We start from the raw sequence: 25,809 nt of genomic DNA, 5'->3' as shown, positions 1-25,809 counted from the left end.
TATATCCAGCAAGACTCTCAATTAACATAGATGGAGAAACCAACATATTCCATGACAAAACCAAATTTACACAATATATTTCTACAAATCCAATCCTACAAAGGATAATAGATGGAAATCTACAGTACAAGGAGGGAAAGTATACTCTAGACAAAGCAAGAAATTAATCTTCTTTCAACAAACCCAAAAGATAGTAGCCAGAAAACATAATTCTACCTCTAACAACAAAAATAACGGAAGTAACAATCACCATTCCTCAATATTCCTTAACATCAATGAACTCATTTCCTTAATAAAAAGACATAAACTAACAGACTGGATACATAAAGAGGGCCCAGCATTTTGCTACATACAGAAAACACACCACAGTGACAAATACAGAAACTATCTCAGAGTAAAAAGTTGGAAAAATTTTTTCCAAGCAAATGTTCCCAAGAAACAACCAGGAATAGCCAGTCAAATATTGAATAAAATTGACTTTGAAACAAAAGTTATCATAAAAGTTAAGGAAGGCCAGTTTATACACATCAAAGGAAAAATCTACAAAAGTGAACTCTCAATTTTTACCATCTATGCTCCAAATGCAAGGGTACCCACAATGCTAAAAGCAACTCTGCTAAAGCTCAAACCACACATTTCACCTCACAAAATAATAGGGGGAGCCTTTAATGTCCCAGTCTCATCAATGGACAGATCATGGAAACTGAAACTAAACAGAGACACAGAGAAACTAACAGAAGTTATGAACTAAATGGCTTTAACAGATATCTGTAGAACATTTTATCTGAAACAAATGAATATGCCTTCTTCTCAGCACCTCATGGTTCCTTCTCCAAAGTTGACAATATAATTGGTCAAAAAACAGAACTGAACAAATAAAAAGATTGAAAGAATCCCATGCACCCTGTCAGATCACCACAGACTCAGGCTTGTCTTCAATAGCAACAAACACAACAGAAAGCCCATGTACACATAGAAGCTATAGAATACTCTACTCAATGAAAACTTGGTCAAGGAAGAAAGAAAGAAAGAAATTAAAAACTTTTTAGAATTTATTTAAAATGACGGCACAACATAGCAAAACTTATGTGACACAATGAAAGTATGCTAAGAGATAAAATTTTAGCTCTTAGTGCCTCCAAAAAGAAACTGCAGAGAACATACTCTCTCAGTGTGACTGTACACATGAAAACTCTACAACATAAAAAAAGCAAATATACCCAAAAGGAGTAAATGGCAAGAAATAATCAAACTTGGACTTAGAATCAATGATGTAGAAAGAAAAGGAACTATATAAAACCAGGAGTTTGTTTTTTGAGAAAATCACCAAGATAGTTAAGCCTTTAGCCAGACTAATGATAGGGAACAGAAAGAGAATAATCATATATTAAAAGGGAGACATAACCAAAGAAACCAAGGAAATTCAAAAAAAATCATCAGATCCTACTACAAAAATCTATACTCAAGAAAACTGGAAAATCTGACAATAAATAAACAATTTTCTAGCCAGATACCAAATATCAAATTTAAATCTGGATCAGATAAACAATCTTAAAAGTACTATAACCAATAAAGAAATTGAAGCAGTCAATAAAAGTCTCAAAAAAAAAAAAACAAAAAACAAAAAACCCAAGACCTGTTGTGTTGAATTGAAGAATTCTATCAGACCTTCAAAGAAGACCTAATACCAATACTCTTCATACTATTCCACAAATACAAACAGAAGGAACACCACCCAATTCATTCTATGACGCCACAATTATGCTCATACCTAATGCACAAAGTCACAACAAAGAATGAGACCTTCAGATCAATTTCACTTAAGAATATTGATACAAAAATACTCAATAAAATTCTTACACAGGGAATCCAAGAATACCTCAAAATGATCAACCATCATGATCAAGTAGATTTAACCCAGGGATGCAGGGATTATTCAATATATGGAAATCCATCAATGTAATTCATTATTTAAAAACTCAAAGAAAAATATACATGAGCATCTCATAAGATGCTGAGAAAGCACTTGACAAAATTCAACACCCCTTCATGGTAAGAGTCGTGTAAAGATTAGGACTTCAAGGCCCATATCTAAACATAGTATAAGCAATATACAGCAAATCAGATTAAATGGAGAGAAACTTGAAGCAATCCCGCTAAAATCAGGGACTAGACAAGGCTGCCCACTCTCTCCCTACCTATTCAATATAGTACTTGAGGTCCTAGCCAGAGCAACAGCAAAAGGCAGTCAAAAGGATGCAAATTGGAAAGGAAGAAATCAAAATATTATTATTTACAGATATGATAATATACTAAAGTGAGCCCAAAAAATTCCAACAGCGAAATACTACACCTTATAACAACTTCAGCAAAGTGGCTGGTTATAAAATTAACTGAGACAAATCAGTAGCCTTCCTCTACTCAAAGGATAAACAGACTGAGAAAGAAATTAGGGAAATTTCACCCTTCACAATAGTCCCAAACAATATAAATTACCTTGGTTTGACTCTATCCAAGCAAGTGAAAGATCTGTATAACAAGAACATCAAGTCTGTGAAGAAAGAAATCAAGGAAAATCTAAGAAGGTAGAAAGATCTCCCATGCTTTAGATTGGCAGGATTAATATACTAAAATAAAAATGGCCATCTTACTGAAAGCAATCTACAGATTCAATGCAATCCCCATCAAAATTCCAACTCATTTCTTCATAGTGTTAGACAGACCAACTTGCAAATCCATTTGGAATAACCAAAAATTAAATAAATAAATAAATAAATAAATAAATAAATAAATAAATAAATAAATAACAAGGATAGTGAAAAGTATTCTCAACAATAAAAGAACTTCTTGGCAAATCACCATCCTTGATCTCAAGCTTTATTACAGAGCAGTCATGATAAAAACTGCATGGTATTGGTATAGAGGCAGGCACGTAGATCAATGGAATAGAGTTGAAGACCCAGAAATGAACCCACATACCTCTGATGACTTGATTTTTGACCAAGGAGCTAAAACCATCCAGTGGGAAAAAAAGACAGCATTTTCAACAAATGGTGATGGTTCAACTGGCCATCAGCATGTAGAAGAATGCAAATTGACCCATTCTTAACTACTTTACAATGCTCAAGTCAAAGTGGATCAAGGACTTCTACATAAAAACAGATACACTGAATTTAATAGAAGAGAAAACAGGGAAGAACCTCAAACACATGGGTGGCTGGGGAAGCACCAACATAAAAGCAGGAGGGCGGGGTGTGGGCTAGGAGGTTTTCAGAGTATAAACAGGATATGGGATAACATTTGAAATGTAAATAAAATATCCAATTAAAGGAGAATAAAACAAAATGGCAACCAACATATTGTGAAACAACCTTTACCAATCATACATCTGATAGATGGCTAATATACAAAATATACAAAGAATTCAGGAAGTTAGACTCCAGAGAGCCAAATAACCCTATGAAAAAAATGGGGTACAGAGCTAAACAAAGAATTTTCGGCTGAGGAATATTGAATGGCTGAAAAGTACCTAAAGAAATGTTCAACATCATTAGTCATCAGGGAAATGCAAATCAAAACAACCCTGAGATCTGCCTCACCCCAGTCTGAATCAAAAACTCAGGTGACAACACATGCTGTCCAGGATGTGGAGAAAGAGGAACATTCCTCCATTGTTGGTGGGATTGCACACTAAGACAATCACTCTGGAAATCAGTCTGGAGGTTCCTCAGAAAATTGGACATTGCACTACCTCAGGATCCAGCTATATCTCTCCTGGGCATATACCCAAAAGATGCTCCAACATACAACAAGGACATATGCTCCACTATCTTCATAGCAGCCTTAGTTATAATAGCCAGAAGCTGGAAAGAACCCAGGTGTCCTCCAACAAAGGAGTGGATACAGAAAATGTGGTACATCTACACAATGGAGTACTACTCAGCTATCAAAAACAATGACAAATGGATGGAACTAGAAAATATCATCCTGTGTGAAGTAACCTAATCCCAAAACAACACACATGGTATGAACTCACTGATAAGTGGATATTAGCCCAAAAGCTCGAATTACCCAAGATACAATCTACAGACCACATGAAGCTCAAGAAGAATGACCAAAGTGGGGGGCTCCATTCATTCCTAAAGGGGGGAAACAAAAATATTCATAGGTGAAGATATGGAGGCAAACTTTGGAACAGAGACTGAAAGAATGGTCATTCAGAGACTGCCCCACCTGCCTATACATCCCATATACACCGCCACCAAAACTAGACAATACTGATGAAGCTAAGTGCATGCTGACAGGAGTCTGGTATAGCCATCTCCTTAGAGGCTCAGCCAGAGCATGACAAATACAGAAGCGAATGCTAGCAGCAAACCATTGAACTGAGAGCAGGCTACTAGTTGGAGGAGTTGCAGAAAGGATTGAAGGAGCTGAAGTAATTTGCAACATCATAAGAGCAACAATAATAGCCAACCAAAGCTCCCAGGGACTAAACCACTACCCAAAGAGTACACATGGATAGACCCATGGCTCCAGCTGCATATGTAGCAGAGGATGACCCTTTAGAGCACCAGTGGGAGGAGAAGCCCTTGGTCCTGCCAAGGCTGGAACCCCCAGTGCAGTGGAATATCAGGGGGGTGGAAAAGGGGGCTGTTGGGGAGGGGGAACACCCTTAAAAAGAAGAAGGGGGGGGATTGAAAGGGGCTTATGGCTGTGAAAGAGAATTACATTTGAAATGTAAATAAAAATATACAAAAAAAAAGAATAAAAGACTTACCAGACATTGGGTCACCTACTAAGCAGCATACAGCCCCTAACACATATATAGCAATGGACTCCCTTGTTTGGTCTCAGTGGGAAAAGACACACCTAACCTTTGAGGAAAGACTTGAGGCTCCAGGGATTGGGGAGCTCTGGCAGGATGGGGTTTGCGTCGGGACATCCTCTTGGGGACATGGGAGGCTAAACAGTACGAGAAAATTTTAGAGGACAGACCTAGTGTGAGATAATGAATGGATGGTGAAGAAGAAGAAGAAGAAGAAGAAGAAGAAGAAGAAGAAGAAGAAGAAGAAGAAGAAGAAGAAGAAGAGGAAGAGGAAGAGGAAGAGGAAGAGGAAGAGGAAGAGGAAGAGGAAGAGGAAGAGGAAGAGGTAGTGGTAGTGGTGGTAGTAGTAGTAGTAGTAGTAGTAGTAGTAGTAGTAGTAGTAGTAGTAGTAGTAGTACTGACCAAAAGCAACAAGAATAAAAATACTATTAGAAGGTATGGTCTTGTTGGAGTCATTAAGGCCTTTCTGCAGGAAGGTTGTCATTGTGGGTAGTCTTTGAGGTTTTGGATGCTTTAAAACAGGCTTAGTGTGATTTTTTTCTTCCTGCTATCTGCCAATCCAGCTATAGAACTCACTGCTACCTCTCTAGCACCATGTCTTTCTGCATGCCACCAAGCTTCCCTCCATGACAATGGATTAAACTGCTGAAGGTATAAGGCAGCCTCATTTAAATGATTTCCTCTAAGAGTGGTTATGGTCACAGTGTCTCTTTATGGCAATAAAAATCTTAACTAAGACAATGTTGATTTTAACTTGAATGTCTGTGTCACAGTCCATCATGAAGGTAAGTCCAGGTAGGATTTCAAGACAGGAATCTGTAGGCACAAACTGATGCAGAGAAAATGTAGTAACACTATTTACTGGCTTGTTCCCCATGGTTTTCTCAGCCAGTATTCTTATAGCATCCAGGATGATCTTCCCAGGATTGTACCACATAGGTAGCTGGAAAACATAAGCATTATACATTAATCAAAAAATGTCCCCACAGACTTGCCTCCAGGCCTATCTCATGGAGGTATTCTCTTTTTTCTATTGTATTTTTTAATTTACATTTCAAATGTTATCCCCTTTCCTCCACTCAACCACTCACCTCTTCCTGACATTCCCCTAGACTGGGAGAGTGGGGAGGCCCAGCCATGGCAGGACCAAGGGCTGCTCCTCCCTTTGTTGCCCATCAAGGCCATCCTCTGTGACATATGCAGCTGGGGCCATGGGTCTGTCCATGTGTACTCTTTGGCTGGTGGTTTAGTCCCTGGGAACTCTGGTTGGTATTGTTGTTCTTATGGGTGTGCAAACTCTTTTAGCTCCTTCAATCCTTCTTCTAACTCCTCCAATGGGGACCTTGTTCTCAGTCTGATGGTTGACTGAAATCATCTGCCTCTGTATTTGTCATGCTCTGGCTGAGCCTCTCAGGAGACATCTATATCAGGCTCCTGTCAGCATGCACTTCTTGGCATCAGGAATATTGTCTGTGTTTGGTGGCTGTATGTATATAGGCTGGATCCCCAGGTGGGGCAGGTTCTGAATGGCCATTTCTTGAGTCTCTGTTCCAGACTTTGTCTCCATATCTCCTCCTATGAATATGGAACTGAGGTTCCCTCTTCCTAGATTGTAGTCTCTTCAGTTAGTTGAAAACAACAAAGTTACCAGAATACTCACCAAAGAGTAAAACATTGTTTTCTAAATACTCAATAAACCTGGATTTCCTTTAGAGGTTTGACCTGGGTTCCTGTTTCTCTTGATAGTTATGACTTAGTAGTGTTCCCTAAATATGCTCCCATTCGCTCTCACAAAGTTTTGTTCCCTGTGCCCCAAATTTGCTTTGCATCTCAGAATGTCTTATATTTGATCTACGTGAAGTATATTTAAATGAAAATTATATAGTACACAGTGTGCAGTATGTGTCAGTCAGTCACTGTACTTTAAATAAGAATTCCAAGGAGAACATAAGATATGCAGACCAGCACTGATCTTAAAATGTCTGTTGGGAAAATTCTGTGACTTTTTGTGGCTGAGATCTTTACTATTCCTGCTCTTACAGAGGTTTGGAACTTTGACACCTTTTTGTTTCTATTTATGTAAATAACTGCCATTTCCTTTCAATAAAGTCATATATATGAATTATTTTAAGTTCTGTTACCTCACAGAGAAAAAACTCAGCTAATACATTTTTCTGAATATCCTGTAAACGAGTTATAGCACAAAGTGTTCATAAACTTACTTGATCATTGAATGTTTTTGTTACAAAAGACCTTCTCTTAAAAGCAATGTTCTGCCCCATATGCTTTTGGGAACTACTTGTTTAAGGTAATTAATTTAACAGTTCTGTGGCTTTCCTACAGGCTACATACTTAATATTGGGTTTGAAGACCAATTTCTAAGGTTACAGTAATTGCTTTCCTACATGTGCATAGAATTAGGGATACTGAGTTGTGTTACACACAATTAAATGTGACTATATGAAGCTTTGGTTCTCCATATTAGCATCTGTCTGGGGAAAATAAACCAGGGTTCCACTGAAAAGATAAAAGTGTGATTTGTACAAGCTATGCCTTTTCCAATCACTACTTTCTAACACATACCCAGGGGCAGAAAGACACACATAGAGATATCATTCCAAAAGAAAAAGAGAAAAAAAAAACATGACACTGAATGAATTGACAAAAATAATTTTTCAAATATCTAGAACATTATTAAAATGGAGGGGAATAGTGAGATAATATATAGTAGAATAACTGCAGAGATAGATAAAACCTAAACTCAGCTCTGTCACTTTGAATAGGATTCTTTAAACATCACCATAATCCCAGTCAATGGCTAATTACTTTTTCTCCTGCTTAGGGGTTAGAAATAATTAAAATGCTAAACATTATAAGAAAATACTATTCCTACACATATTTCTACATTCCAGACACTGTGGTAAACCCTCTAAATGCATTTCTTTATTTAATTTTTGTAAACATTTCTTTGAGATACTTAGTACTCTTTTCTTTTTCCACTTCATGAAGACAGAAACCCAGGTTCAACAATATTAAAAATGTTGTACAATAGAGACAAATTGGGCTACAATCCTTGACTATCTGCCTCCATGTCCTGTATATTGTAGCACTAAAATATTTAACTATATTTTTTCATATCCTTCAACTTCTTCAACTAATTATTGATAGAAAAGTATATTGCAAATTTACACTGGAAAAAACAATGTTTATGTGTGTAGTTGCCATTGGTGAATAAATATATCTTCTGTTCTTTGTCAAGCTAGCCAACTTTGGAAGAATGATTTCAGTGGTGGAAAAGAGTTTTGAAATGACAGAGGAAGGATGCAAAATGAAGAACAATAACTTCATCACACACATCATATGAAAAGAGATGAAGGGGTAGTACTTAGCTAGAATTAGTGAAGGAAGATTTGAAGGAAAGATTCTTAACAATAGGGTTGTGGATTAGTAGGAGGCTGTCTTGTTAATATAGTCAAAGATGTGGAAAGGCATACAAGATTATTTGTTTAGATGGAGGACGAAATTTAACTTAAAGTGTATAAGAATAATGGAAATGAATAGAAAGGATAAGGGATCATAGATAGAGTCATGTCCTTCACTCTGTTAACACTAGATCTACTAGTTACTGAATAGTAGTCTTTACATAACACTAACCAAAAAAAAATATTTTCATAAATCAATCAATCCTGAAACCAATCCTGAAATGTGTTTTCCAGTCAACTTTCTCCTTGATAAATTTATTTGGTGAGCAATATTGAATCTATGTGGAACAACAGGTATCCTTAAAATGAATAAATATACATCAAATACATAGAATGATGACATCTGAACATATTATTCTTTTATTTAATGTTGCCCACCATTTAGAATTGATAGTAAAAGGAAAATGAAACTAAAAACAGTAGAACAGGTTCTATTTTCACCCACGATTTTAAGAAACAAATTTACTTTATAAATTGTATATTTTCTGATATAAAAAATGCAACCTTAGACTGTTAATATTTTTTCCTAGCAAAAAGTAACAATAATGTTGGAAATGTTGAGACTCATTTTCTTGCTTGTGAAAACCAGATCATCACTTCAAGAAATATCAAAACTAACTTGGAAATAAGTGTGGATTAATCATGCCTTTTTTCAATAATGATGTTAATTATAGAGAGATTATACAGAGTCATGCAGAGATTGTTTATTTCATATTTACTGAAAATGGCAACTATCCCACGTAATAATCTATTCTTGTGAATATCAAAAGGCAGTTCATCAAGTGCAGATACTTATTTGGCAGCTAGGCAATAGGGAAGATTTAAATTGGTGTATAGTAGAATGAAGTCAGTTGGTCCTGACTAGTTCAGTCAAGGTTCACTGTGCTAATGGATAAACATGGCTGTCCCTCTAGCTAAACAAAAGCTGGATTGTCCATATTTTTTGGCAAAAGCCATTGTGAAATTGCCCAGGATTCTCATTTATCATAAATTATTGTTGGGGGGCATCTTTTAATTAGCAGAAAATTACTCAAAATAACAAGATACATTTGCATTTTTCAGAATTCATGTTTACAAATATATACTTAAGCATTCATACATACTTTGTTTTCTAAAATGATATGTGTTTTGGGTGAAATCTTTCTTTCATGAGGTTTGATTAAAGGAACTAACTTAAATGGCTATGCAAGAGTCTGGTAGCACATGACTCTTTATACATACCTTAAACATGTACAGTAAAGATTTTAAAATTATTTTGATATTGTTTTATTGGGTATGTTTTATTTTCATTTCAAATGCTATCCCCTTTCCCCATTTCCTGTCCATAACCCCCTATTCCATCTCCTCTTCCCCTTCTTCTATGAGGATGTTCCCCCACATATCCACCAGCCCCTTCCTGCCTCCCCATCCTGACATTCCCTTACACTGGGAGGTAGAGCCTTGGCAGAACCAAGGGCTTCTGCTCCCATTAATGCTGAATGATGCCCTCCTCTGCTACATATGCAGCTGGAGCCATGGGTCTGTCCATGTGTAGTCTTTGGGTAGTGGTTTAGACCCTAGGACCTCTGGATGGTTGGTATTGTTCTAATGGTGTTGCAAACCCCTTCAGTTACTTCAATCCTTTCTCTATCTCCTCCCAAGGGGACTCCATTCTCAGTTCAATGGTTGGCTGTGATCATTTGCCCCTTTATTTGTCAGGATCTGGCAGAGCCTCTCAGGAGACAGCTATATCAGGCTTCTGTCAGTATGCACTTCTTGGCTTCAGCAATATTGTCTGGGTTTGTTGGCTGTAGTATATGTGTTGAATCCTTTTACTCATTACTTCTACCCTCATATAATTCTGAGTGAATTCCAGTGATCTTGGTGACTGAAGTAGATGTGAACCATCTGTTTATACTCTATAGAAGAAGGATAGGAAAGATGCTTGAACTTTATCTGGAATTATAAAATCACAAATAAAATGCACAACATTTTTTGTTCAGTGAACTTATTGGACGAATCAAGGTGCTGCTGAGGACAAAGTACAAAGAGTTAGAAATTAAGAAAGACTTTGAATGCTTGAGTTCTTATTTCAGGGCTATAATTATGAACTATTTGACAAAAGCAGGGACATTACTCTTCTCCCCCATAACCTGGAGTAAATGTTCCTTAGAAGTGCACTTCAAGCATAATTAGTAATATACTTAGGAAACTAGCCAAACAACATGGATATAATTTTCAGATAAAGAAGACCACTAGGACTAAGAGTTTAAATAACTCCATTATTCTGTTATTTCTCTTAGACAACCTACAGTTCCAGAAAAAAAATTTCTGAGGAGATAGTTTCTTCATTTGCATTCATAAATTTTGTAGAGGACCTTAGGGAGCTGCAAGGTCCCGTGCCCTGGGGACTGTGCCGGTTTCCTCCTTCTGCTCCTTGTGAAAAACAAGTCCTTATTTGGCTGTTCCTGCTTGGCTGGTCACTTCCGCATAGATACAACCTATCTGCTATCCCCACATGGCTTGCTAGGATTGGCCAGCGCTAGCTATTTAAGTGTGGTGCGGGGATTCCCCGGGGTCAGAAGATTGTATCAAGGTTCCTGAGTAAAACTGCTTGAAGAAGATCTTGTCTTCCTTGCTGGTCCAGGTTGGGCGCGACAGAGGACAGCCCATTTCTAGGAGGGAAGTGAGTTAGTCACCCTAAAGCAAGTTTATTTGAGATAAAAGCAGGAGTATGGAATAAATGAAGTTATATCTATAAAACTTTTAAGGAGGTGTTCAGTGCATAGGAAATAAAAATAAACTACAGACAATTGAATGTTAGGAATAAGGCTGATAGGATCCAACCATCATTAGGCTTCAAATATTTGATGGGTCTTTAATTGCTAAATTAATTTCAGTAATTCATTTAATCTTCCTAATAGTAAAACATTCAGTCTAGAAAAACAGACATGAAAATACCTAGCCATGGAAGTATTATGAATATGTATATAAAACAAGGCTTGATACAAAAATGTAATAAGTATATTTTCTTCCCTGAACAAATATTTCAATAACATTTACCATTTTTCTGGTACTGTCCTTTACACTCCTAATAAAATGGCAAACCATTACACACACACACACACACACACACACACACACACACAAACAACTCTTGCCTTCAGGGACCACCAATTCTAGTAAGGACAGACAATAACTATCATCTATACGGAAACTAAAGAAAAATGTTAACTAGAGAAATTAGTGAATTACATGCTATTTGACTTAAGGTTCTTGAGGGAAACACTTGATCAGAAACGTGGAAGGTACTAAAGGAAAATCATTCAAAGAAATAGAAGCTTTATCAAAGAAGACAGCAAGATGAGAAATGTCAAGTAAAGGAAGGGTGTTCTAATGTGAGGGGACCAAGAAGAGGAGTTTCAAATCAGATATCTAAGAAGGACAAATCATGTTTAGTTATGTGAAATATTAACTATTGCTGTTGTTATTATTGTAAAGCTCCAGAGGTTTTGAATATTGAAGTAATACTTTATCCTCTTTAGTAAATTCTTTTAAAACCCACAAAGCAGAAATCCAGGACAATATAACAATAATAGCGGTTAACTTTATAATTTGACCTTTCAAAAATTATTCTTATATATATGATCTAATTTTCCCTTTACAACACCCTGTAAGTTAGGTAATGACTAGTATCTCTCTTGATACCTTCTTGAGGAGACAGATGCACAGAAGATAAAGGTTCTGTGCAGTCACACGGCAAGGTATGTGGGAAACACACAGAGAGAAACTAGACCCAAGTTTTATCTATGAGATGTCTCTTTGTCTTACTATCTGGGTAACAAAAGTAGTCAACTAAAGAGGATCTGATTTAATAAGGAAATAGAGGTCAGTTGCACAGTTACGAATAAAATTCTGGATCTTGATTTCATTTCCTTTATGTAATAACACCTGAATTCACAAAGCTCAGTTGTTATTGAAAAAAATAATTATTTTTTCCTTAGTACATGTGAATTTCATGAATATAATTTAAGGACAAAATAGTATCTTTGAAGTGTCAGTACAAATTCGTTTTTGATGTTGCTTCTCTTGATAAGATTCTCTAAGATGTGAGTATTGCTTACTCTCACCCTCTGGTGTTTTCCATTAGTTCAAGGATAAAGTAGACTTAGGAGGGACAACATCTGAATTTGATTGAACAAAAAGATAATCTTATTTAGGAAGAATGATGCATTTCAAACAGAGAGATGCTGAGGCTTGGCACCAAGCCATTCTATATATAATATTTATTATAGATGTACCAGATGCTGACCAAGTCTATTGTGAAACGGAAGACACCATGCCAGGCTGTTACTTTGTTTGTCACTTTAGATATTTCAGAGGGTGTTTGCTAAGGCAAAAGATGTCCAATGATGTATGTGTGGATCAAAACATCACATTATGTCAACTCATAATAAAACACTGAAAATCATATAGGAAACTGAATTCTAAATAGAACAAAAATTAAAAGCAAAAATAGCCATGAGTATCAATAAAGAATCAGATTTAATTGTTTTAGTTAATCCCTCCTGCCCTTTGTTCCAGTCATTCCAACAATATCAAGTGTTGATGTGGCTGCTTTTGTTCGAGCCCCTTGGTAAGACAATCTAGTTATCGATCCTAATCACATTAATACTGTGCTATTATTTCCCAATGATGCCCAATTTGCTATTGGCCTATTCATGTACAAGCAATAATATTGTGTGCATGATAAGAATTGCAAATTAAAATATTATAAAATAAAGTTTCCATTCTTAAGACATTCACAATTAAGATAGTGAAAGCAAGTGTGTGCAAATAAACAGTGACTAATATGCAAGATATTTATAATGTATATTCTGTCATTTTGATCAAAATGACAGTCTCACACTGCATTTATTTTGGCTTTATGGAATTCCCTCTTTTAAAGCATCTTGCTATTATAATTCTTTAGAAATAATAATGAAATAAAAATAATTACATTATGTTAATACAAGTAAATTCTAAATGTTCTCTAGCATTTAAAAATAAATGTATAGATTCCCTTCTTATTCTCCTGTAATATTGCCACAGAAATTGAGGTAGATGATATTTTGTACATGTAATAACTGCACAAACCTGAAAAATTATTTGTCCCTTCAATATTGTAAGAAAGGATTCAAAATGCACTTTCTCATTTGATACAATTTGAAATTATAGTTAAATTTTGCTTGAATTTTACTATATCCTTGTTCATGAAGATGAAAAAAATTTTAATTATTTTTCTTATCAGTAATTATATTGTAAATGAAATTATTCTCATAATTTACTATTTACCTTATGTTTCTTCAGTCTACAAAGAACATAGACATCCTTCAGATGTTGGTTTTATTTCCTGCAACTTTACTTTAGCAATAGGGTCTCATTGTCAATTTCTGGAAGATAATCAAAATCAGTGGCAAAAGACTGAAATATTTGTAGATATGTCAGACTCATAAGCCACCGGGAATGTCAGTACTTTTATTGTAAACAGTAGTTGGATTTTTTCCAAAAGCCTTTTCTTTTTTTTTTTCTTTTTGTCTATTTTTCAGAGCTGGGGACCGAACCCAGGGCCTTGTGCTTGCTAGGCAAGCGCTCTACCACTGAGCTAAATCCCCAACCCCTCCAAAAGCCTTTTCTATGTTTAATATGAGACTATGCTGTTCTTGAGGTTTTCATGTGGTAAATGGGTGATTTTAATAAGGAGTCCCCATAGTCTCGGGCATTTAAATTCTAGGTCTCCAGTTGAGGACACTGTTTTGGGAGAGTAAGGAGTTGTGGCCTTGTTGAAGGTAATGTGTTAGTTGAGGCAAACTTTAAGATTTTCAAAGTCTTGCATCCTTCCCAGTATGCTCTCCCTTAACTGTGTGTAGCTTAAGCTGTGAGCACATGGCTCTTAGACTAGCCATCATGTGTACTGCCTACTCTTTCCTCTATACCATCATAGACTTCAACCCCCTGGAAACAAACACAAATCCTTCTTTGTATAAGTTAGTTTCCTTTTGACATGGTGCTTTTAGCACAACAACAGAAAAGCTTTTTATATAATCATGATTATTGTTTTCTGTGTTCAACCATGCATATATCTCTGGGATAAGAAAAACTTGATTGGGTGAATAATCATTTTTCTGTGTTGTTTAATTTGATTTGCAAGTATATTATTGAAAAAATTTGCATGTATGTTTATCAGACTCATTGGCCTATAATCAGTCTCTGTCTGATTTTGGAATCAGTGAAATACTGTTTTTATTTTAAAAAATGGAAATATTCCTTTTTATTTTACAGAATGATTTGAGGATAATTTGTGTGAGTTTTTGAATTTGGGAGAGTTCTACACTGAGTCCATCTGGCCCTGGCAATCTTTTAGTTGGATGAGTTTTAATTACTGATTCTAACTTATTATTACAGATCTATCTAAATTATTTGTTTTCATTTTATTTAACTTTAGTGGTATACACACACACACATACACACATACAAACATATATATATATATATATAAAATAAATTTTAGATTTTACATTTTTGGGGAGCTACAAAATTTTAAATTATATCCATTTGAATCTTGATTCTTGAAATTTCTACAATGTATGTTGTAATAGCTCCATTTTCATCTCTAATTATGATAGTTGTGGTATCTTAATGACTTAATATTTTACCTGAACAATGCCATAACATAGTAGCTGAATCTTGCATTTTACCTGAACACAAGGGAATAAAGTGTATTAACAACATTAATAAGAATCCACAGAAATAACTCACTCTTATGGAAACCAAGCAACACTACTGAAAAATTGAGCCAAAAAGAAATCAAGAAGGAAAGTTAAAACTTCTAGAATTGAATGAAAATGACAATAAAATACACCAAAATCCATGAATAAAATGAAGGCAGCTGTAAGAGGAAAGCTATTAGCAGTAAATATCTGCATTAAAAATTATACTGTTGAATTTTTTCACTAAATTTTTTATTTGACTTGCTGAATTTTTCACTTTGAATATTGTTTCAGTTTGTCTTTTAAGAATGCCTGTATCTTAATTAATACTATTTTCTTAACTTAAATTGTTCTTTATTTTGTTCTACTTTTTTCTCAAAATCCTTATTCTGGCATTTACTCGTGTAGTCTAAGTTACTTGAGTATATTTATAATTGATGTCTTGAAATAATTCCTTTGTGTTTCATCTATGTTGCTTTTCTCTTTGCCATTACTATGAGAATGCTAATTTTAGTAGATGTTTATACTATTTATTCATGTTGTTTGTATTTTTGCAATGGGAACGAGGCATCTGGAGTTCCATCTTTTGTATTTATATCTTCTCTTACTTTTGTTGAATGAGTGTTTGGATCTCTGTTTGATGTCATCCATACATTTCTGGTTATTAATCACCTGAATATTGTTTGGGGTTCAGGGTAGATATTCATTGAATGTGGTGTCAAAACTTGCCTTAGCTATCTCAAGTTGCTACAGATTTTTAGCATAGGAGCAAACCTTTTGTTGAGTTAAATACTGTCATTAATGATACAGAAAACTTTGTGGAAAGTTTATGAGTTTTGTATTTAATCCTCTGGTAGCAGGGCTTGGGGTTAGTAACAATGGTTGATAGTACTCTGGGAGTGCCCAGAATACATGGTCCTCAGTTAGTGGGAGTGGAATAGCAGCAAGAGAGAGAAGTCTATACCTAGAGGTATGGCATGGAAACCACATAGTCCTCAGGTGTCAGGAAATGGGGTGGCAACAGAAGTGAATGCCCATACCTGAAAGCAAAATACAAGACATTGAGTGCACTCATTTTTAAAGGCAGCAACAATAGTTTGTATTATTTTAGTCAGACTGCCTTGTCTCTACCAGGAGCAGAGGTAAACTCAGAGTCCATTGTTTAACCAGCACAATATAGTTTTTCCATACTAGGCCTCAACAGAGCCTCAATATTCATATTCTGTGAACTCCATAGTTCCTGTAACTTTCTTCCCTGGAGATTTGAAACCCTAAAATTATTAGGAGATGAGCTAAAATTCTTACAGTGAAAATCTAGAGATCCAATTCTGAAGCTATGCACTAGAAGAGGTTATTATGTGACTTGAGTTTAGGTCATACCTTCATGTATAGCCTCCAGGCACAGATGTCCATTTAAGAGCAGAGATGATAAAACATAAGATCTCCCTCTGGCATTCCTGGCCTCTGGCCAAGACAGAAATAAGACATTTTTAACTTATGACCAAGGACAAGAATTAGAATTGTGTTCTTTTGGGGTCTCTGAAACTAAATCTCCCTGACCTGTTTCTATCTCCTGTCCTCATCATTAAGAGGAAATATGATCAGATTATATTACACATACATATAATATTGTCATAATGAAACCCATAATTGTTTATAATTAATATAAATTAATAAAAAATTCCTTAAAAATACATTTTCTAACTGATTTTGATTTATGCTATGGCTTGCTGGTTGTTTAAGAGTATATTGATTTTCTGAACTATGTTTGAAAAGTTTCCAGTTTTTTTCCTGTGCTGATTTTTAATTTTTATCCCACAATTCTTAGATAAGTTATTCTAAACTATATCTGTCTTTTGAGCTTGATTAAGACTCATTTTGTAGCCAAGCTAGTCTAGATAATACACTGTGCACACTTCTGGGTCAATGTATAGACTTATGTTGTTAGATAGAATATTCTGTTAGTTGAAATTGGTTTATGATCTATTTGAAGTTCTCTATTTCTTTATTGATTTCCTGCTCAAATGTGCTATTCATTATATTAAGGAAGATATCATAGTTTGAATGTTTGCTTGTCCTCCTAAATCATGTTAAAATTGCTCCACAATTCAAAAGTTTTATAAAGACACTCAGATATTGATTAGAACATTATGGTGTCCTCATGTATATATGACTACCTTTGAAAGGATTAAAGATGGCTAACTATACTATTTTATCTCTAATTCTTTCTTCACGTGAAAACAAAAGCATCAGTTTCCCTCTAGAAAATGCAGCAATAAATAATGTACAATATTATCATAGATACAAGAGGGAAATCTCATGCAAAGAGTAACTTCTACAACTTTATTGGACAATAAGTAACCTATAGATATCAATAATTAATTAAAATATTAAAATACTGGGAATAAAAATGTTGCATGCCCCCACAAACCATCAAAAATGAAGTATATGGGTAAAATTATGTCATTTGGTCACAACTGGAAGTCACATAACAAAAGAAAGGACCTGATCTTTGACTTCCACACATGCTATGGCATACAATTACCCCCTTGGCCCAATAAGTAAATAAATGTATATCAGTTGTTTTGGTCTGATTATTATGTAATTTACTGAAATTTCACACTATTTTCATTACAAATATATAATAATTAAAAGCACTTTTTTGAAAGAAGAACGAAATCCTAATCAAACTCACTATATAGATGTATTTTCATGACCTTCTCCATACCAAATTATAAGGAATAAATATTTAAAGTTTTATTTGGAAGAGATATCATTATAAATGGTTGTAAACTATGATATGGTTTTTGGGAACCAAACTCAATAACTCTAGAAAAGTAGAGCAGCCATAATACTTTGCTGAGCCACCTCTCCAGACCAAGAAACAAATATTTACTGTTTAAAAAATACTAAGTATGTTATACATATGACACAGAGTACATAGGTGCAGTGGATAATGACCCATGGGGACTGAATTAAAAGGATCTCAAATTTGAGTCTAGCTTGGGCTGCATAATAAGTCTATATATATCAAAATAAAGTTTAAATGTCTTAGGAATTTAGCTTTGTGATGCATGTGCCTACAAAGCACAAAGTACTGGGTTCTATCCCTAGTACATTAAAAAATATTAAAGCATCATGATATTCTATAAAGATATATTTTGCTTTAATAGCCAACTTTGTTTTATGCATATTCAGACTTTATTTACAAGTTTATAGGCATATCTATATCTATCTATCTATATATGCATATTTATAATTATAATTATATTTTATGTTTCTTGATATATCAAAATATTTATCAATATATTGTTTTACTTTATGACTTAAAAGTGTTCTTGCTTAAAATCAATGTATTTCTCTAATACTCATTATAGCCATCTAGTATAATTTTGGTTAATACATTTAGTTAATATTTTTATCAAGCCTTTTACTTTTAACCTGTATCTTAAGTACACTTTTAATTAATAGCTCCTAGATAAATCATAATTTTCTGGGGGAAATAATAGTTTTGGTTTCCTTTGCTTTACATATTTTAATAAGTGTCCTGACAATTGCATAGGCTGATCTGGAATTCTTTATATAGGCCAGGTTCATTACAACTCTGCCTCAGTCTCCCCTAATGATGGGGTGACAGATGTGCATTATCATGCCTAAGTCCATTCTTTTATTCTGTGCTCTTTCATTTGGAGTATTTAGTCCATTTTTAGAAAAAGTAGTGTCTTTTAAAATCTGTTTGTTTTGTTTATCTTTCATGAAATTCTATTGTGTTCTTCACCTTTACTTACATTTCTGTTTACTGCTGGAGGAGAAGGGCTAATCCCCAAATCTGAAATTCGTAACATTTCAAATGCTGAAAATCATTTCTGTGATGACTCTACTGGAAAATTCTATACCTGGCTTCATTTGAAGGATTACAATAAAATGACATTTTCACTAAGCATCCAGTATGAAATTACCTTCGGATCACTAGTGTAAGGTGTTTATAATGCCTAAGTGAATTTGTGTTAAATGTGGCATTATTAGACCATGATGGAATATTCCTACCAAAGATATACCCTGATGTATATGAAAATATTTCAAAATCCAAAAAGTTCAACAACTAAAATATTTATGGACACAAAGCACCTTGTAAGTGTTCTTTAACTAGTAGTCCTACTATAATTAGCAAACAAAATCTCCACTGCTCCCTCAAGATTCTGAGCCTTAAGGTACAGGGTCCTTGGAACACAGGCTAACACTTTGAGAGTTTCTACAGACCTACAGAATTGTTTCAGTGCTCCAAATCCTTTTGTTCTATCAGTTTTTGATAGAGATGTAGGAATGTAGAACTTGCTGCTTTGATAGATTTTTGCCAGTGTCTTTCTCAATGCCTCCAAGAAAGTAAATTCCATAAATAATTTATATATCATTCCATGTGTGAAAACTAATGATTCTTAGTGATTAATGAATTAAATGGAATGACCCATTGAGTAGAATATTGAGTTAAGGAATAGGCTCAAATATACATATGTGATTAATTTATAATAAAGTTGTCATTTAAAATCAATAAAACATATTCTCTTCAAAAGAAAAATTGTTAATCCCTTAGTATTCTTTATAGAAGAAAAAGTTGGATCCCTACTCATAACACTGAATATGATAAAAAAATAGATATATCAGATATAGGGAGGAAAACACTAAACAGAGGATATTGGGCAAAACTAAATATGCAGAAGGTGAGGCAATCTAAACTGAAATAAATGCTAGTGGGAATGACTTTGAAATTAGTGTCTAATTGTAAGAATAGAATCACTTACTGGACATACAGTATAAAAATAAAATAAAAGTAATTAATATTGGAAAACAGATCAGCAAATACCAGCTGCAGTACACTCATGATTTATATTTGCTTAGGTGAAGTACAGATGGATCGAGAACACTATAATGAAATTCAAGCATTTGACTTTTCCTAGGCTTTGGGAGAATCTAAGAGATTTTATGTACTTATATGTAAGTAAGCAGAGTGAATTCGTATTTAGGTTTTATGCTAGCTAGTTTTATGTCAACTTGACATATGCTAGAGAGATCTGAGAGGAGGGAATCTCAACAGAGAAATAATCTCCATAAAATTGCGTTGTAGGCAGGCAAGCCCGTAGGACATTTTCTTAATTACTGATTGACAGGGGAGAGCAAGCCCATTGTAGGTGAGAATGATCCTGAGCAGGTGGTCCTGGGTTCTACAAGAAAATAGGCTGAGCAAGTTATGGGGAGCAAAAACCCAAAGGCAGTACTCCTCCATGGCTTCTGTATATCTACAACAAATCAAATATATAACTTATTATTATTTATTAGTGTATGATAAGATCTTCTTCCATTGACAGTAGACATGGAAGAGTTAGAGGAATGTGAACATTAAAAGATTTCATCCATTGCTATTCTACAAGGGTATAACACATCCACAATTGTTACTTGGCCCAATAGACTAAGCTGAGAAACCAATGAACAAGCTTGAGATTCACATATATCATTTGAACATTATGAAATCAACAGTGGACTTTAGGATTACAGAGTTGACTGATTTTTCCTTTATATATTTTCAAATTTTGATTATACTTTTACATTAATGCAGAAAAGAATGACTTTCAGTCTGGAGTCTCCACAGGCATGTGTCATAATATTTTGTTGTAATTCCTATGCCTTCTTCCTGCCCTCCTTTAGTTTGTTTCCTTATCTCCCCGTTGATGGCCCTTCTTCCAGGTCACAAGCTTGACAAAGAAGAGAATGACAAGCTCAGGTCAGCCATTTAACAATATGGAACACACACTGAATGTAGATGAGTACTGTAATAGTTACCTAAGAAAGCCATAAAAATTACTACAACTTGAGAATAGAAACCTATGCTTTCAAACTTATGGGGGTCAGATTGTTGGAATCAAGGCATTGATAAGATTGGGTTCTTTTTTAGGCTTCAGGGGATGAACTTTTCTGTACCTCTCTCCTATGTCTAGTGGCAGACAGCTACTTTGCAGCCTTTGATATGTAAATATATTCCTTTAATCTCTGCCTATATCTTCCTATAAACCTCATATTTGGTTGTCTCTGAATTCCATTCTATTTTTAAATTAGTGTTTATTATCATATACAGGTCTTGCCTTAAATTTGAGGTAATTTCATCTTGAAATCTTCTAATTCATATTTACAAAGACTCTTATTTCCAAACAAGGTAAAATTTAGAGGTACTAGTGGGTAAGAATTAGATTTGTGGTTAATTATTTGACCCACTATGTCAGAAACTAAAGAGATGTTCATCTTCTATAATTATGGAGCAAACGAACATTAAAAAGCCCCAATATTTATAATAAAAGAGAGATAAAAAGAAGACAAAATATGAAGATTGACAGGGTTCTATGCTCAAATCAGGCACCTGACAAAAATATAACCTATGTATGTATCAGGCCGTCCCATTAAGATTTGTATAATAGAAGCATATTTCTATGCCTTTCTTAGAAGGTATCCTCATCAATTTAGCAATAGATAATTATATTTTCAGTCCTTGTTAATAAATGAGTAGGCTCTATCTAATCATTGCTGTTTTTGAAGTTTTCCTTGATTAAATTTCGACCATTTAGTCATGTAAAGTGTTTTCAAGCACATACTGGAGCAATGGCTCAGAGGTTAAGAGCATTAGCTGCTTTACCAGAACACCTGGGTTTGATTCCCAGTAGCAATTCACAACTGTAAGAAACTTCCGCCTCTCCTCTGGCCTCCATGAGCACTCAAAAAGTCACACACAAATACATGCAAGATTCTTTTTATTTGAAGAATTTTATTGAGTTTATTTTTTATTCTTAAAGGAATGGGTATCTATATCATTTATGAACTAAATCCATGTAAGTCTTATTTTTTGTACATTTTTCTGTATTTCATTCTTTGCTCTATAGGTCTAATATTTCATGAATAATCTTTACTTCCTTAGTAGTTCAAATAATTTTAGTTCCTCTGGGGGTTACTAAGAGAAAATTGTCTAAAAGCACATGATCTGTAAATAGTGACAGTGTGTTCATTCTTTCAGCATAGTGAAAATAGTATTTGTGGGCTTTTTGTTGTTATTGTTTGTGGTTTTTTTTTTAGGGTGAGTGTTGTGTTTTGTTTGCTTTTTATGTTTTGGTTTTGTCTTTTTTGGTTTTTTTTGTTTTTTTTTTTATTAATTTCAAACTATATACTGAGGAACATCTATGTTAGAATATTCCTGTGGAAGAGCACATCAATTGATTGTCCAGTGTCAAATGTTTGCCTTGAAATCATTCATACAGGCAGCATTACACAGACTAAACAAGCTATATTTCAGAATATATATTTGCTACACATAATGGATTACTCTCATATATTCCTAAATATAACTTGTCGATACATTTATTGTATATAAAGAATATGTAATAAATACCAATAAAATTAATGAAAAAGAGGCCCTGAATTTAAAGATGGTTGCAGAGGGGCATTTGAGAGGGTTTTGAGGAAGAAAAGAAGAGTGTTGAAAACAAAGAAAATAAAAAGTGTTGTAATCAAATTGTAATTTCACAAATAAAAATAATAAAGAAAAGAGAAGCTATAGCATGAGCCATTTTACGTTAATTCTTACTTAAAGAGGCTGTAACTGAGGATTCGTTATTGCTTGATAATATTGTATATGGTCATTTTAGTCATGGTTATATATGATGTTTTAAAAGTTAAGAAAGTTTATGTTCTTCCAAGTTCTGTTTTGAATCATGGAAGCATGAAAAAATTAATTAAATGTTTTTAATCCTACAGAGAATTTGCTGCATTGTTTTTCTTTTACATGATGGCAAGTTTTCAAATATTGAGCTATTCTTACCATTCCATGTCTGAGCCAAATTTGATCAATATTTAACACTTTACAGAGATTGTCTTCATGTATTTTATTACTTACAATTTTCCAATCTTACTGAGATTATGTTGCATTAACATCTAAAGAACTGTAATGTTCAGTTTTGAAGTTATTGTAATAAAAAAAATCATAGGAGGAAATCTTTATTATTTGCAATTCAAAGAGTTTGTTTAAATGAGGGCTTATATATTCTTTAAATATTTTATAGATTTTTTTTCTGTACAACCCTGATATGGTTGTGATATTCCTTAGTAATTGTTTACAGATAGTTTTTTCTTAAATTATTGTTATGGCACAACAACATTGATCTACTGAAGATTAAAAGGCTTATTTAAATTTTCTGCTTCGTTAAGTCATGTTGGCTTCTAATTTTATTGGCACACATTTATTTATAATTGTCCTCTCTATTTTATCATGTCTATTACAGTGGAAGTGGTGTTGTATTTTCCATCTCTATTGATTTCTAATTGTTCCTTCACACTTTCATGTATCTATCCTTCTTGAATATAAATCTGTCCATAGCCTCACTCTTTGGTATTAAGGATCTTCGCTTCTGTTTTGCATTATACTAATATATTGTATCATTTGTATTTTAAGTTGACTTTTTGTTGTTTTTTTTATTTTATATAATCTTTTTATTTTATGTTCAAGATTTTATCCCACTCCCAGTCTACCCTTGGACTGTTCCACATCCCATACCTGCTCCCCACTTCCCCACCCCAGTTTCCATAAGGATGTCCCCACTCTGCCATCCTCTACCCCACCAAACCTTTCCAAGCCCTGAGGCCTCCAGTCTCTTGAGAGTTAGGTACATCTCTGACTGAGTCCAGACCAGGCAGTCTTCTGCTGTATATTTACAGGAAGGCTCATGTTAATTGGAAGTGCCTGGGATTTGACAGCAAATATCAGCCTCAGTAATAGGCATTGGAGAAAAAAATCTCTGTAGAGGAAAATTAGTTGTTTGATATCTCTTGCTGAAGTTTGAATTTAATGGTTGAGAGAAAGAGTTGCGTCCCTTAATATGTACTAAGAAAACCACATCATGGGACAGAAAGGGTAGAATACTTGGAAGGTTTGATTGATCACTCACAAGCACAGAGCACAAAGTGAGACACACATATGTGCCAAGGTGTGTGTGTGTGTGTGTTTGTGTGTGTGTGTGTGTGTGTGTGTGTGTGTGTGTGTGTGTGTGCTGAAAACTGCCTATTCGGTTCCTTCTGCCTTCCAAACCTCCCACCCCTGTGCATTTCTGAACCACTCTAATGAAGGTTAGAGATATAGTTCAGTGGTAGGGTCCTTTCCTACCATGCCTAGGGCCTGGTTTTCCATCTCCAGTACTTCAAAACTACACAACAAACATACAAATTTTATAAAAAAAAAACATGAAGTAAAGGGGAGATATACAGGAAAACATACATGAAATATAAACAATTCTGCCTAGTCATTTCTATGAATTACCAAGCCAGCACAGGGCTATGATTTTTTATCATTATATGCTTTCGTTGTTTTGCCCCAGTTCCCCTTCCAGAGTTCATCCTCCTTCCTCCCCTTCATTTGAAAAACAGCTCTATATCCCCATATATCTCCCTTCCTTGTGGCATCAAGTCTCTAAAGGGTTTACAACCCTCTCCCACTAAGACCAGACATGGCCAGATTTCCAGGGCCAGTAGCAACTCTAATAAGTTTCATATAAGTCTTTATAGTTCCTAGTAGTCAAAGAGAAAGTGTCTGGGAAAACCATCCATTAAGGGGGCCTACCTGTGGTCTGGAGAATTGGCTCACTGGTTTAGAGCACTGACTGCTATTCTAGATGTCCTCATTTCAAATCCTGTCACTATATTGTGGCTTACAACCCTCTATCATGAGATCTGATACCCTCTTCTGCTGTGTCTGAAGACAGCTACAGTGTATTTATATATAATAAATAAATAAATCTTTACAAAAAAGAGGGCCTACTTGTAAATGACTCATCTTGGCTGCCATTGGTCAGCTCAGTCATGACATCACAATTTGCCTTCTTTGTCCCAACAATGCCCAGCAGCATTGAAATTCTGGACCCTGGCTTGTGGAAAACAGAGAGAAAATTTCACCATAGTTAGGGCAATTTCTAGATTGTTCCGGGGGTGAAGAGACAGAAATCTCTGCTATCCAAATCAGCAGGATCCAGTAAAGGTATCCATGCTTGTATAAACCTGGGAAAAGGAGTCCAAATGAGGCCCAAGGTGAATGTCTCTTCTTACATGCATTTTATGGGGAATTTCAGAAAACAAATAAAGGACTCATAGCCAAACACCTACCAGGACTTTGCAGAATTCTCTGGAAAGTATTCAGAAAAATGAAGATCCATCTCAAAGCAGGAAAAGTCTAACTATGAAGCCCTAGCTCACTCAACAAAGATTAGTACAAGGATAAAATGGGGAATTACAGAGGAAAGAGAAGGAAGAGAAGAAGGAGGGATGCAAACACACCTCAGAAGCCCACATCCTTTTTCCTGCTCTTCTCTCTGGACCACTTTAGCCAGCTGAAGAAAGAGAACCCAAACTGGACATTGGTGGAGGTGGCCAAGGAAGCAGGAAAGATGTGTTCCATGTCTGCTGATGTGGACAAAATTCTCTAAGAAAAGAATGCTGTGCTACTGAGGACAAAGTACCTCGATGAGTGGGAGGCCTACTGCTCCCAATGCCAGGACAGGAAGAGAAACTTCTTGGGATAGGGCAAGCACAGTCTGAAACAATAAAACATCATTCAACTGGATTTCTGGTCCTGGATTTTTGTATCTTTAGACTGCCCTTGGATGTTATACTCTGGTGGTGAGTGGTTTGATTCAGGTCTAGCCTTAGAAAGGCTGGTTTTCAGAGAGGTATCTCTAAGATGGAGAAATGT

The 25,809-nt window shown here is 34.9% G+C and overlaps 1 pseudogene; it reads left to right on the top strand.

Annotated features, from left to right (window-relative positions):
- Positions 1 to 5,607: 5,607 nt before the first annotated feature.
- Positions 5,608 to 25,663, top strand: LOC116888035 (annotated as a pseudogene).
- Positions 25,664 to 25,809: the final 146 nt, after the last annotated feature.

The sequence above is a fragment of the Rattus rattus genome, chromosome X (assembly GCF_011064425.1).
Source record: "Rattus rattus isolate New Zealand chromosome X, Rrattus_CSIRO_v1, whole genome shotgun sequence".
Lineage (NCBI taxonomy): Eukaryota > Metazoa > Chordata > Mammalia > Rodentia > Muridae > Rattus > Rattus rattus.
Note: the sequence above shows the minus strand (reverse complement) of the source record. Positions and strands in the feature narration are given on the sequence as shown.